The sequence below is a fragment of the Anastrepha obliqua genome, chromosome 1, assembly GCF_027943255.1.
Source record: "Anastrepha obliqua isolate idAnaObli1 chromosome 1, idAnaObli1_1.0, whole genome shotgun sequence".
NCBI lineage: Eukaryota > Metazoa > Arthropoda > Insecta > Diptera > Tephritidae > Anastrepha > Anastrepha obliqua.
Genome location: NC_072892.1, coordinates 39,015,219 through 39,030,757, shown reverse-complemented (window position 1 = coordinate 39,030,757; position 15,539 = coordinate 39,015,219). Strand labels below are relative to the sequence as shown.

The following is a 15,539-nucleotide window of genomic DNA, read 5'->3' as shown; positions in this document are numbered from 1 at the left end:
CTTTTTTCTTGAAATCCTATCTGAAGTTAGGCTGCTTAAGTGGACTTAGGATTTGAAACTATTACTCTACACTTTTGGAATAAGGACAAAATTAGAAAACAATAACTGAATAAAGACTGAATTCGGGTGTGTTGTTATTTCAAATTTGAAAATATATCAATTTATGAAACAAATTAATAACTAAATTCGAATTAGGCTGAAATTTCACGTCTGAATACAATCACGGCATGGCTTGGAATGAAACCCTAATTCTACTTCTTGTATAAGTAGAATTATTGGTCCCATCGGAAGATGTATCATTTTAGCAAATGGCGTCGCACGTTAATCATACGAGTATTTGACACTTGTGAATTAGTCAGCTGTAGTGTACAAACAGACAAGCAATGGTCTAACGTAAAAGTCAAATTAAAAATGGCCATCACTCAAAATCATGTTTTTTATTTAGTAAAAAGGTTATGCAAAAACAAAGTTAACGTTTAATTTACGCTTTGAATTTAAGAAACTTCTTTGAAAAAATGTTGAAACAAATTGAGATAGGCTATTATTGGCCCCATGCTCCAACTTGGAATTGATGGTGATTATTCTAAAAACATAAAAAAAAAAATATCGACTTTAGCTGTTTAGTTTTATAGGCATAAAATATTATTTTTTTAGCTACAACAATACAACTTTGGGTAGTGGTGCATTTGAATACAAGGAATACAGTGGTAATAATAACTAAATTTTGTCCTAACTCGACTTTAGCTTTTATTCCTTGTGGGCACAGAATTAAAGATTTTGTATACCCAAAAATCAAAAATGTAAAATCGGTCGCTGAGTCCTAGAATTCAATTGTAGGTAGTAAGTAAACTTGTAATGTAGCTGTTTAAGAAAATAAAAGCCAGACGTTAGTGATATGTAGTTTTATAATTAAAATTTATTACCCTCAGTAATTTGTAACTAGGAAAGTCGATTAATGATAGCACGAAAATAGATTCTGTGTTGGCCAACTTTACATGTGAAAATATGGAAAAAATTAGTACTTCGTCTTTAATTTGATATTTCACTAATATTGATTGGTTAAGGGTTTCTCCAGATGTTAGAAACTTTTACAACCTACACAATTATTTGGCGATATCTCCAAAACTACATGACAAAAAAAATTATGAGCATTTTTGAACTGAACAACCGATTTTCCGTAGGAATTGTTTGCTGCAAACAAGTGGGATCAGTACTATAAATAGGTAAATTTCCATTTGCAAAACTAAAATCAAGATCGAAATAGAATTCGTTTTTTTATACTTCTGGTTGTTATAATTCAGGCTGTGCCCAAAGTCATTTTACAATATGAAGTTGTTGCGCCCTTTTTTTAAAGGTATCCCAGTGATATATTTCATATCCAAGGAGTAAGAAATAGGACTATGAATACGATTTCTATGAATACAAGGTGGCGTAAAATTAATCACCCCACTGGAAGATTTATAATTTGTGCAAATTGCATTGTACGTCGATCATATTTGACACTTGTGAACTAGACAAATGCAGTGTACACGAAAATCAAACAGCACTCAAAAATCTCGTATCAATGTTTATATAAATAAATATCCTTTCATAATTTACCATAAACTTCCTTGTTATTAACTTTATTTTCTTCAACCTTCTTCCAAATGAGTCAAAGTAAAGAATGAAACAAAAATCCTTTTTTCCCAAACCAAATTTTTTCAGCGATTATTTTTGCTTCTGTAGGGAGCTCAATGCATGCCAAAACCCATGAAAAAGGTAATAAATTAAAAATATACCTACGATACGTAAAAATGAAGTGTAATGCATTTAAACACATAGTGGTCCAGCCAGACCCGAAGTGCCCAACCGAAAGTGTAACTTTTTAAATTTTTTTTTCGTCCTGTTCGAGAATCCTTTTTAAAAGGTTATATCCATAAATCGATAGAAAATTAAATTTTAGGAAGCTATCTGGAAGCTCAAGTCGTTAGTCAGTCACTGTTTGGTCGTGGCTTTCGGAAAGTACTTTGACTGCTCTTGTAATTAATTTCTTTAATTTCACTTTCCCATTTTGGTAAATGTTCCAATATTGACTACTGTACAGCCCTCCTTCCAATTCAAAATTTCTGCGTAATCATGAGCGAGGAGTATATATGGGCATACATACATATTTTCTTAATATATAAGTAAAGGGTGATCAGATTGGAGGTATTTTTTCCAATAAGATTATTTTGACAAATCACGTGTGACTACTGTCAAACTAAATACATAATTTTTTTCAGTATTCTTTGACATTTCATCGCGGAAAGACGTACGTTTACAACGTTTTACAAATCCTACAATTGTATTACGAAAATCGACGCTCTTGGCTTAATGGCTACGTCAATAAGCAAAATTATCGTATTTGGCCGGAAGAGCAACCCAAAGCCATTCAGGAACAGCCATTAAATCCATTGAAAATAACCATTTGGTGCGGCTTATGGTCTAGGGGAATCATCGGCCCATATTTCTTCAAAGACGAGACTGGCGCCAATGTAGCAGAGAGCGCTATCGCGCCATGATAAACGACTTTTTGATGGCGAAAATTAAAGCTCGTAATTTCCACAACATTTGATCCAACAAGAAACCGCTATTTGCCATACAGCCTGTAAAACAGTGGATGAAACAGATGATATCACGCTTTTGGTATTTTATTTGTGGGGGCATGTGAAGTGTAAATGCTTTGTGGATAAACCAGCTTCAATAGAGGCATTGGAAACCAACATAACTAAAGTTATTCACGAGACACCGACCGAAGTCAACCAGCGAGTCATTCAAAATTGGTGCTTACGGATGGCCGAGTTACGGCGTAGTTGCGAATGAATGAATGGTTCTACACAAAAATAATAAAGATTGTTTTATCAATTCGAATTTTCGTTGTTTTATTTCAATTCTAAGCGCGATAACTCTAAATTGAACACCCATTAGAAAGCCTAACAGATTTTTTCCTTTATAGAAGAAGTAAAAAACAGAATTTAAAATTTAATCCGAACTAGGAACCTTTTTTTTAACTTGTTTCCAGGCTTATAATGCAACGGTAATTGATTTCTGTAGCAATGCAATATTTATTTTTTTTTGTAGATTTGTATATAGAGATCAAAATCCGTTGAAAACCCGTTTTGGTAAAAATATGAGATAGGGCCTTTCTGCAATAAAGTACCGATATATGCTACTCGAGGCCACCACTTCCTTTTCAGAACTATTTAAAAATATTTGTAAAACTTACAAATAAAGTTCGGAGCTTTTAAGAACCAGCCTAATATCCATGCATATCTGTATGTATATGTTTGCACATAAATACGAATATGTTCACTTTTTGTAAATATGTATGTGTGCACAAGCTCATGTGTCTGCCTATACGGTAGTCGTGATGCTGACTTTTACTTATTGAAGTGAAAACTTCTTTAGAATCGTTGGGAGTGATTTGGGTAAAAGTGAAACGAAAAAAGCGACCAACTTGGCTACGAAGCATTATATTATATGTTGATATAAACGTAGCGACGAACTAAATAAAAATAACTTTTATTTTTTCTTGTGATTCGAACCAAGGATTTTGGACCGGAAGCCCACATTGCTAGTCGCTCGGCTACCGCGTCATGCTGTAGGTGCTGGCCTAAAAGTTATTTAGTTACGAAGTGTTATATTATATGTTGATATAAACGTAGCGACGAACTAAAAACTTTTAGGCCAGCGCCGACAGCATGGCGCGATAGCCGAGCGGCTAGCAATGTGAGCTTCCGATCCAAAATTCTTGGTTCGAATCACAAGAAAAAAAAATTTTTTATACAGTTATTTTATTTTATTTTATGATATGTTTATGAGGAACTTTTTTCCATGGCAGAAATACACTCGGTGTTTTGCCATTGCCTGCTGAGGGGTGAGCGCTATTAGAAAAATAGTTTTCCTTAATTTTGGTGTTTTCACCGAGATCCGAACTGACGTTCTCTCTGTGAATTCTGAATAGTAGTCACGCACCAACCCATTCGGCTACGGCGTTTGTTTAATTTTACTGATGCAAAAATGAGGAAAAATATATGAATAAAGTTTGCTTACTGTTTACACATTTTCCAAAGGTGACGGAGAACCAAAAAAAAAGTCGATTTTCAAACAAATACGAGTGCATATGTGTAATTGTGTTAGAGTTTCGGTCACGCAGGTTTTGCTGGGGACGCTCATAATAGCACCCGCGTGTGTATTTTTATATTCGTAAATATTTTCATTTTTAAATATTTACCGCAATTATGCCGAAAAACAATGCAGAAAAGTGTCGTGAATATCGACAGAAAAAAAAATCAATAAATAGCATCACGGAATTCATTCACGAAAATTTAATAAAGTATACACCAGAAGTATCGCGGATACTTAGAAAAGATTACGATAAAGTTCCAATGATTTTAAGTGGCGATTTTAACGTAAATTTTGCATTAGACACAGCGGTTCCTTCAATTGACTTTCTCAATACAACATTCAATTTAAAAATGTGTAACAATCGCACTGAATCGACAACACGATCAAAAACAACAATTGACGAGGTATTTCAAAGATATGTTGACAACATCGAAACCAAAGCATTTGTATAATATTTTAGCTATCATAAGCCACTCGTATCATTTGTTGAAATTGAAAACATTGAGGATGAATAATAATAAAATGAAGAAAATAAAATATGAACTTTATAGCAATATTATAATGAACCTATAATTATCCCGCCCCTAATGCTGCTTTCGTCTCATTCTCTCTCAGTTTGTCTTACGGAAGGTTTCACTTCTATCCCGTCTAACCGTTAGACTGGTATTTTTTTTTACTTATAGATACATATGCATATTGACGTAGTCATTGCTCAGCTGTTCACTTGGAATTTTTTGTTTCTATTTGGTCCAAGTGGTGTCTACCAAGGTGAGCTCAATGCGTGAATGCGTGTTCTATGGCCAAAGAAGTGCCACTTTCTACTAAGGGGATTGTTTTTTTTCTCCACTGTATTTTATGTTCATATGTATGTATGTGCATATCAAATGTCACCACACAATAGCAATAAATGAACGATATGCAAGGCGCAACCATTTGTTACAGTATGGGGCTAAAACCAACAACAAAGTACTGCCATAATGAAGCAGGGTTTCTGCTTTAATCAAACATTTTCTATCTTATTGACACTTATTTCTATTGTTTTCAAGTTCTATTTGTTTCTCTGTAAATATTTTAATGAAAGACTTGCAATTGTGCGACAAAAACTGGCGGAAAACATTGCATGGAATTGTGACACTGACATACTAACATATAAATAATACGGTAAAAATGTATATATGTACATATGGTATGTATGTATGTATCTACGGACTTCTGTTTTGGATTCTTGTAATTGTTTGGCTACCGTTCGCTTTTGGCGGTGAGTAGAGACAAAAAGTTGATTTAAAAATTACTCTCAGGGTAACACCGCTCTAGGCTTTTGGCAAAATAAAAGTATAGAATCAGCTGGTGATAAAGTGAAAAAAATGTTCTAATGGTTCAATTCCCGATTTTAATCGAGTAATTTTGTTCTCGATTGAAAGCGAGTAAAGTTTTTCTTTCCGGTGCCTCTTCAATGCTGTTATCAAGGTGAATCTGCACAAGGCGAGAGCAGAAGTATAAAAACAAAACTTACATATATTTTGCATTCGCAATTTGGTGGTGTGAATGTCAGAATTTCAATCAGAATGTAGAAAGATAAACACAACAACAACAAAACTAAATCATTTTTACATGCAAATCACTAAATGGCAAAAAAAAAACAAGTCAGCTGTTCTACTGATACCAAATTGTATAGGTACGCCAAGTTCTATATACATATATTATATAAGTAAAAATATGAAGTGATTGCCTAAGAAGTAAATAGCAGTTTTTTAGTAGACTTTTACCACGACGAAGTGTCTAAACAGGATAAGCTCGGCAATAGCCATAAATAAATAAATGAATGTCAAACATGTACTCAAATTCAAATTTAATATGTTCTATATACCTTCTGTACATATGTATGTATAAGTAAATTTATACAGTATATAAATGCATTCTTCAGCGCAAAATGGTAGATATGTCTAAATAAAAAAAATTTAAGAGGAACTGCAAAGAGTTCCCATGTATTATTTTTCACCAATGTAACTCTTTCACACAATCTAAGGTTTGACAATTTACTTATTTTGTTTATAAAACAATCACAATCGTTTATTATTTCAGAACCTAAGTTCTTTTTTGGCAAAACAAAAACGCGCTATCACTAAAAATTTTGTAGAAATTTCGGAAAATTGAGGATAACTACTTCTCACACAAGAACTTTGTAAGTACCTTCACAAAATTGAGTACCAATGGCTATTTCAAATCCGTTCGTACTAAATGCGCGCGCTTCAATAATCCAGAAACACGCACCGCAAGCGTTGGCGATCGTACGATACACTGTGCTCGTCCAATATAAAAATTACTGTTGCTGCTGTGGTCGCCACTTCGATTTGCGAATGGAAATACTAACACAAGCTTAACTATAAAAAAATATTCACATACTCGTATGTATGTCGGTTTGTGAGTCTTGGCCAGCTCTTTCTTATTTCCAAATCACAACTAGTTACATACGGCACATACATACACGTATGTATACAGTGGTGCTCATAATAATAACAACGCAACGCTTTGCTTTGATCAGTATGTACTTAAAGTTTTTACTCCTTGCCTGCTCTCAAACACATATGTATTTATTAAGTACTAATGTATGTACTTAGGTTCATTTTACTATCGATTGCTTGTCAAAACCAGTTCAAGATCAAACAAACAGATCAAAATGTTTTAAATTTTCAAGTTTAGTTTTTAAATGAATTAATAATGAAATTTCTTTAGTTGATTCTTTTTTTTTTTTTATTTGGAAATTAATTCCGTAAAAGTTGTCCTATATTCAAATTATTTTCTTAATTTTTGAAATATTCGACTTGTTTAAAAAAATATACTTAAAATAACTGAATTTCAAGTAGCAGGTTGATCAAAATCTAACTAAATAACTTCGATAAAATGGTTAAAATTAGGCAAAAAAACTCGGCACATAGATTGTCCAATCATAAAATTGAGCTTTATCTAATTATCATTGCGTTTACTACGCAAAAGATCCTTTAGGGCCAGTATTTCACTGTAAGTTTAAATCTGTTCTCCACTTAAACTAAGTTTAAGCACTAAAATTCTCCACATTAAACTAGCACCAAAAATCTAAACTTTAGAAACAAAACTATCTGCTGGGAGCGTGGGAAAACTAATAATGCGGCATCTAAAATTATTAATTATTAATGTTATATATTCGGCCGCCGTAGCCGAATGAGTTGGTGCGTGATTACCATTCGGAATTCACAGAGAGAACGTTGGTTCGAATTTCGGAGAAAGCCAAATTAATAAAAACATTTTTTTAATAGCGGTCGCACCTCGGCTGGCAATGGCAAACCTCGGACTGTATTTCTGCCATGAAAAAGCTCCTCATAAAAATATCTGCCGTTCGGAGTCGGCTTGAAACTGTAGGTCCCTCCATTTGTGGAACTACATCAAGACGCACACCACAAATAGGAGGAGGAGCTCGGCCAAACACCCAAAAAGGGTGTACGCGCCAATTATATATATATATAATGTTATAAAATCAAATTTCTTATTATCAAATTTGAGTGTATTTCAAGAAGTAGTCGGTAGATAAAATCAAAAACATCGCACGAGGAATTATGGAATTTGATTGAATAACTTAAATAAAGTGGTAAATTATATAGCACAAGAAAAATGGAAGTCAAGCTTAGAGCACCCGAGCCGAAATGAAAACACACTGAACGTTTTGATCAGAACAAATGGTGAAGAAACAGTACTCAATTAAAAAAACATAAAGTCTACTAAGGTGTTGTCTAAACGTAGGTGACTATTAAAGGATAATCTTATATTGAAAAACAAATAAAGGGTGGTTAAGTTTCAAGGGCCGGTGTTGATTTTGAATAAAATACAATTCTTTTAGGAAATGTTTATCTCATCTCTTTATTATGATAATATAAGTATGGCTCAATTACGTATGGAACAAATTTTCGATGACGCTGAGACATAATTGAGGTTCTATGCCGTTAATGTGCCGAATTATCTCATCCTTTAGCTCTTGAATTGTTTCTGGCTTATCGACGTACACCTTCTCTTTCAAATAACCTCAAAGAAAGAAGTCCAACGGTGTCGTTGACGTTTAGGTGTGGTTCACATTCAACATCGGCCCTTGAAATTTAACCACCCTTTAGAAGGGAGTATACAAACTACAAAGGCTCATTTTAAATGCCATATTTGATTATGCAGAAATAACTTCAAGAGCGTTTAAAAAAGAATCATTATCTAATTTTTAAGATAAATATTATTTTTCTTTAAACGGTATTCCATGGGTGGTGCAAAATATGAAATTAGCATGTTACAAAAACAAAAAAAAAGGAACACTTAAAAAGCATCTAGAACACTAGAATTCAGCAAAATTCTACATAAAACTACATTTTTGTTTTTGAAATATTCATACATTTTTATAGATTCTATGTTTGTATGGAATAACTCAAATCTTCCACTGGTATTAGATACTGTTTTTCATGCGAAAGTTAATGAAATTAATAACATTTGTAAAACATAACAAAATTGCTACGTTGCCCTGTAAAGAAACAAAACTTCCTAATATTATATGTTTGTTACATGGAAATTTAAATATAGTAATGTTATTGTTTGTACATCTCTTATATGACACGTTCGAAAATTAGTTTTTAAAATACAACTTTTAAAAAGAAAACTGTATCTTATAAATATATTCCTTGCAAAGGATTTCTCGAACGAGAATGAAGATTTTGAGTATTCAGGCTGAACTGATGGCAATAATTAAAGCTGTGACAGTGTTATGCGATACCTTGAGATATTATCTACAATTGCACTGATAGCCAGGTAGCGATAAAATGCCTCATAAAGCAGTCGACAACCTCCAAAGTAACCACGATATTGCTCAACATTTGTAAACGGTAAAATAAGCATAATCTTACCCCAATAATTCTGCTATATTGAGACACTGATATTCCCAGAGGCTAGGCGCATTAACACAAAGTTTCTGCAGAAGGTGTCTAAATGAAGAAGAAAAAAAAAGACGATTCTTCTGTAACTCTGTCTTGACAGTGTTATGCGATACCTGGAGATATTATCTACAATTGCACTGATAGCCAGGTAGCGATAAAATGCCTCATAAAGCAGTCGACAACCTCCTAATTAACCACGATATTGCTCAACATTTGTAAACGGTAAAATAAGCATAATCTTACCCCAATAATTCTGCTATATTGAGACACTGATATTCCCAGAGGCTAGGCGCATTAACACAAAGTTTCTGCAGAAGGTGTCTAAATGAAGAAGAAAAAAAAGACGATTCTTCTGTAACTCTGTCCTGCTCTTTCAAAACAAAGATTCAACACACCGTAAACCATTCTTTAATGAGTTCGAAGATCACAGCACTGCAGTTTTTGGACATTTCACGTTGGTTTTAAGAGATATCGGGACATGTTCTCCATGCGACGTCACAATGGGCTATGGGACTGAGTGCGTAACCACAGTGCACAATCTCTACAAATTAACCCAACCTAAGGTAAGTAAGTATTAAAAGACTTAAATTTACATTTGGATTAAATGAATTATCCAGAAAAACCATTCCTTTCCAAGTAGTAATTTACCATATTCCAGGGAATACTCCTCAAAGAGATTGTTGTGTCAACATCAAATAGATTATATTTCTTGTACGAATTTAGCCTCTAACGGATTAACGCTGCTATTATATGAACACAGCTGTATTTGCCTACTCTCATCTAAATGTGTAAAAAACAAAATACCCGCCAAGTAATACTCATAAAGAAAGCAATGTCAACAAGAGTTCAAGTTGCGCTCATTCCGATAGCCATGTGTGCTTTAGTATATGAAATTAATACTCAAATAAGTTTGTATGTATGCATATGCATATGTGTATTCATATAGATTGTATGTGCACATGAGTACACACATTTTACGAAGCAAATCACCCGTTGGCGCACCGGTCCAAGTTCAGCAATTCATGCTTGCAGCGGCAAAATAAAAATATTCTAATTTCTAAAGAGCGCGAAACCTCAATGAGAACGTCGTTACTAAGAGTGTATTAAAAAGCGGACTGGAAATGTTTAAACTGTGATACTGCGATCACCATGAGATTGAGGCATATAACATATGTGTATGTATGTAAGTAAATATACATAGCCATGAGCATATTCGAATAATATTGACGCAGAAAGCTTTCATGTATTTACTTTAGCTACCTGAACTAATGGAAAGAGCGCCATTATGAGCAAAGTTATGTGTACCTTGAGTTTTGTCGTTGAGTACCTTGTCGTTTTTCCGCATAAACTCAAATTTCAAACTTTATACAAAATCTGTAAGCTATTAAAATTCGACAAATTATCAACAAAATTTCGAACCTTTCAATCAAAATTAAAAAAAAAAAATTGTTTTCACCCAATTGATTAGGGAATACACGTCATTTTTTTATTTTGTGGAGAAAATACGCAATAGCGTCAGGGAAAAAAATTATCAAAAATCAAAGATAATTTTGCTACTTCAAATGATAACTTTATTATACTAAAATTTAAAGAGATATAAAACTGCATACCAAATTTTTTTTAAATTAATAATATTAAAAAGTTTGGAATTTATGAAAATTTTCGAATGTTTTTTATAAATCTTGTACGAAATTTTAAATTTGGATAATATGGTCTTAGTTATAGAGTTAATTATTTTATAATATTTATTTTATATTATTTATTATATTATTATTTTTATAAAAAACTAATTGATATTAATTAATAGAACCGTCTGTCGGTTTATATTCGAGGACTGTCACTCCAGCGGCATTCACAGTATATGTATGGGAAATGTTTATGCTGGTACAACAAGAACAACAACAACACATATTTTTGACACTTCTGTTCAGTGCCAGAGCACATTGATACCATGAAATTACTTAAAATTGACAAATGCATTTCCAAAAAACTATAACTATAATTATTGCCGACATTCTTTGGGTAGATGTTTCGCCGAGATTTTACTCCAATTTATTTTATGCGTATTGATATTTCCCTGCAAACGGAGGGATTTACTGTCTTATACCACGTCCGAACTGCAGTTGATTTTCATAAGAAATATTTTCATGGATTTGCTATTTCCTGCTATCATATTTGTTCAAGTGAGCCCCAGCAAGGGCAGCCATTTAACCTAACCTATTTCCTGCTATGGAACTCGCGCTGTTAGAAAACACTTTTGCTATCATTTGATGTTGTTATACATACGCACAAACTTATACGGCTACTGTGGGCCATTATTTCGTTATACTGTGCTGGTGATGGGTATACAATTTTTAAATATGCTATGGAAGCTTTTGATTTTAGCAGTGCTGCATCAAATGCCATACTGTCTGTAAAACCATCGATATACTACGTTGTTTAAAAAGTTTTGCGGTTCGAAAAGAAAGGGTGTTGCTATTAGCCTAATAGCCTCGTTGGTACACCTTTCATATGAACGTAAGAAAAATTTGTTTCAATTTGGCATTTCATTCTTTCACAGTATTTTCTACAATGGAAAAGATCAAGTATCCTGCAGTGACTGAATTTTTATTTTTGGAAGGTTTAAAGCAAAGGAAATTCATAAATGAATGTTGAAAGTGGGTAAGGACTTTTCGCAATCAATTAATACAGCAGAAATATGGGTTCTTGAATTTAAACATAGTCGTATAAGACTTGAAGACGTTCCACGTCAGGGGCGTCCAAAAACAGCAACAAAGTGACTCAAAGAGATTTAGTAGAAGCCCTAGGGATCTCATTGAGCAGTGTAAGCAATACTTTGGCTGAAGTACTGGGTTTCGCTAACAATGGAACAAAAACACATTCGAATGCGACTTTCTCAGCAACAGTAAAACTACTACTCTTCAAAATAAGATTGAAATGAAATTATTTTTTTTTACAAATAAAATAGAAAAAAAATTACTTTTCTTCAAATAAGATTGGGATGAAATTATTTTTTTTTGTGTCATGTACTTAGTCATAATATTTTTTTTTCTTAAACCAACTTACTAAGCGCACAAACTATTCAATAATAATTCTCTACAATACACCGAAATCAACATTTTTATTTTATTCAGACGAAGAATCTTTTACTTTTTATATGTACGACACATGCGTAAAATTTTCCCTTCAATTGATATTCTTTTATTGCATATAGTAACTCAACAAAGTATTTCAATAAGTTAAATAAATGAAGAAACTGTATTCAGCAATCTGGACTGGAAGTTCGCGATATCGCAGAGGTATTTTGCAACGGTATTTTCGTCTGACAATTTAAATGTGTACTTGAAATGCTTTTTGCAATAGTATGTAAAAATGTCAGACGGAGGTAACAAAAATAAATTCCGGCAGACCGGAACTTCACGGATATTGTAGGATGACTTAGCAGCGGTATTTCCGTCTGACGATTTAAATATACACTTAAAATAGTACCCACTATAATATGTGAGAACGTCTGACGATTTATATACAGCATTTGTGACCTTCAAACAGTAAGCCTACAAATTTTCAGCCGGAGGTACGAAAATTTTTTTAGCAACTTTTTTTTGCAACTTTAAGTTGTCTGACGTCTTTTTTGCAGGGGTTTTGAGCAAAATTCTTGCAAATGGCACTGCTTCATGGTTCTCCCAACCACTTCTCAAAATTCTAGCCGGAGGTGTTATCGTAGTACCTCCGCGGCCGCCAGCTCTTAGTCTATAAGTGCGTTTTCGAAAGAATAAAGAGGATTTTTTGCATCAATTCATCACTGCGGATGAAATTCGTGTCTATCACTATGATCCTAAATCAAAAAACAAAGACTAAAAGGTGGTGTGAACCCGGTACTTTGGCTCCGAAAAGAGTTCGTGTTCAGAAATCCGCCGCTTTTAGACCAGCTGAAGGAAAAACTTAATGTAAAAAGACCCAGTTGGCAAAGAAAAAAAAACCTTTTTCATCAGGACAATGCACCGTGTCACAAGAGCATTTTGACAATAGCTAAAATCCGTGAATTGAAATTCGAATTGCTAAAGCATCTACCGAATTCACCAGATTTGGCCCCTAGCGACTTCCATCTGTTTTCAGACTTCCAAGAAAAACTCATGCATAGAAATCGTTTTTCATCAAATAATGAGGTCATAACAGCTGTGGAAGCGTATTTGCAGCCCTTCCCTTCAAACCATAAAATAGTTTTTCTTATCGAACCGCAAAACTTATTATTATTATTATTATTAGAAGGCCATTCCGCACTGCGACCAGAGCTGATCTATTGTGAAAGGCCTATTTTGTAACCCTAGAGTTTTAGGCTTTTTAGAAATTTTAGCACAGTTTTGGGTTTGTTGTTCCAAAGATTGCATGGAGATACTACGATACCACCAATGTGGCGAAGTCTTTGTCTGCCCAACGCAGGACATTCCCAAAGCACATGTTCTGAGCTTTCTATGTCCATTTCGCAAAAGCGGCAGATATTGGTCTCGGATAAACCAATATTATTTAGATGATACCTCAGGCTGCAGTGACCTGCAAGATATCCTGTTAAAAGACGCAGATCTACTCTGCTTAGTGAGAGTAGCTTGTCAGATATTCCTTTGTTGGGACTTAGGAATAGTTTGGCTTGACGCTGACCGGCACAGTTTAGCCAGTGTGCGGCAAGTTTTCTTTCTTCCCATTTCCTAACGAATTCATTAATGTGGCCTTTTGTTAGTCCACAGAAAGGCTCAGGACCAGTAAGTTGCATATTTGCTCCTTGTTTTGCAAGGTCATCAGCCATTTCATTTCCCTCATGTCCTTCATGTCCCGGAATCCAACATAGTGTTACCGCAAAACTTATTGAACAACCTAGTAGTTGGGACCTACACGGTAATAAGAGTGGGTGGTCCTGAAGATAGTGCCATTCGACTTGTTGAGACTAACTTTTGTGTGTTGTTTGTTGATAAATTAACTACGTTTGATAAAACCAATATCCGCACGTTTTTAGAGTTTTTTTGTTTTTATATAATATTTTGATGCGTCTATGGCTTGTATGCGTGTCTTTACTACACCTATTAAATTTTTACCATATACCTGCTGCTATGTCTGCTATGACACTAGAAGTGGCTGCCACTAACTTGGGTACATATCACATTTCTAACGATCGTCCACTTTTATTTATTTATTCAGTCTACAAATAATTCTTACAGACTATATTAGACAATTTTTAATTATTAGTTAAAGATTATAAACAATTGTTGCCTAAAATTATAGAAACTTAGTCTAAAGTCTCGGCTAGGATAATTGTTGCAGAATCGAATGCATCTCACCATTGGTTCATTGAGGGCATAGTTAGTTCTATACCGTTGATCTACAAATAAACGAACCTGTCTTAAATCATGGTGCTTTGTTTGATATGTAATTAAACTCTGTAACTCACAACAATTTATATTGAAATTTAAAAGATTATACACGAAGAGAATCGAAAAGTAGACTCGTCTGTCCTCAAGGCTTTGCAGTCCAATCAATTTGCGTCTGCCTATATAACTAGGGAGCCCTTTAGGCCAGCGCAGCTTACACAACGCATATTTGGTAAAGACTTTTTGGACTCTTTCAATCTTATTTATATGACATTGGTAGAATGGGTTCCATATTAGAGAACAATAATCTAGTCGGCTTCGAATTAAGGAGACGTAGAGTGCTTTCAAAGTCAAGGGATCTGAAAAGTCTTCCGTATTACGACGTAAAAATCCAATCATAGAAAAAGCTTTAGAGATAATGTAATCAATGTGTTTCGAGAACGTAAGTCCTGAATCGAAGATTATGCCCAAGTCTTTGATTTCCTCTTTCCTACTAAGTATAATATTGTTCAAAAAGTAATTATAGATGAATGGATTAGGTTTCTTCCTGTATGAAACCACGCAGCATTTGTCGGTATTCAAGTGTAGGTGGTTCATGGTACACCAATCTTGAAGATGTTTGAGATCCTTTTGAAGATTGGAACAATCTTCAATACAGCTGATTTGTAAAAATAACTTTACATCATCTGCAAGCATTAAGCATTTTACATATTGAAATATTTTAGGTAAGTCGTTTATGAATATTAAGAAAAGAATTGGCCCACAGTGAGTCCCTTGGGGTATTCCAGACCAAGCATTAATTAATAATGTAGATTTAGACGATGCTATTTTAACGAATAATTTCCTTCCCGTAAGGTAGCTTAAAAAGAATTTTAAAAGTGTTCCCTTAATACCGCATGCACTCAGCTTCTTAATGAGGATAGAATGCAGATCCTTCGACACGTCCATGAAGAGAAACGCATCGCTTGAATCGAGCCTTGCTTTATTATGGTAGAAGTGAGGGAGATTTAAATATGATTGGTAGATTAGATTTCAGTTGATTATTTTCATTGTTCCTGTTTTCTTTTTTGTATCTTACCCTCATTTTTGATTA

At 33.9% G+C, this 15,539-nt stretch overlaps 1 protein-coding gene across 3 annotated transcripts in view; it reads right to left on the bottom strand.

Moving 5' to 3' along the window:
* Positions 1–15,539, bottom strand: part of LOC129236293 (putative tricarboxylate transport protein, mitochondrial) — a 41,787-nt gene that overhangs the window by 17,251 nt on the left and 8,997 nt on the right. The window contains exon 1 of one of the 3 annotated variants that reach the window (XM_054870590.1): positions 6,337–6,461. The exons of the other annotated variants lie outside the window; for them this stretch is intronic. The gene's annotated coding sequence lies outside the window, so the exon portion shown is untranslated. Of the gene's footprint in view, positions 1–6,336; positions 6,462–15,539 lie in introns of those variants that run through there. 3 annotated transcript variants of the gene reach the window in all.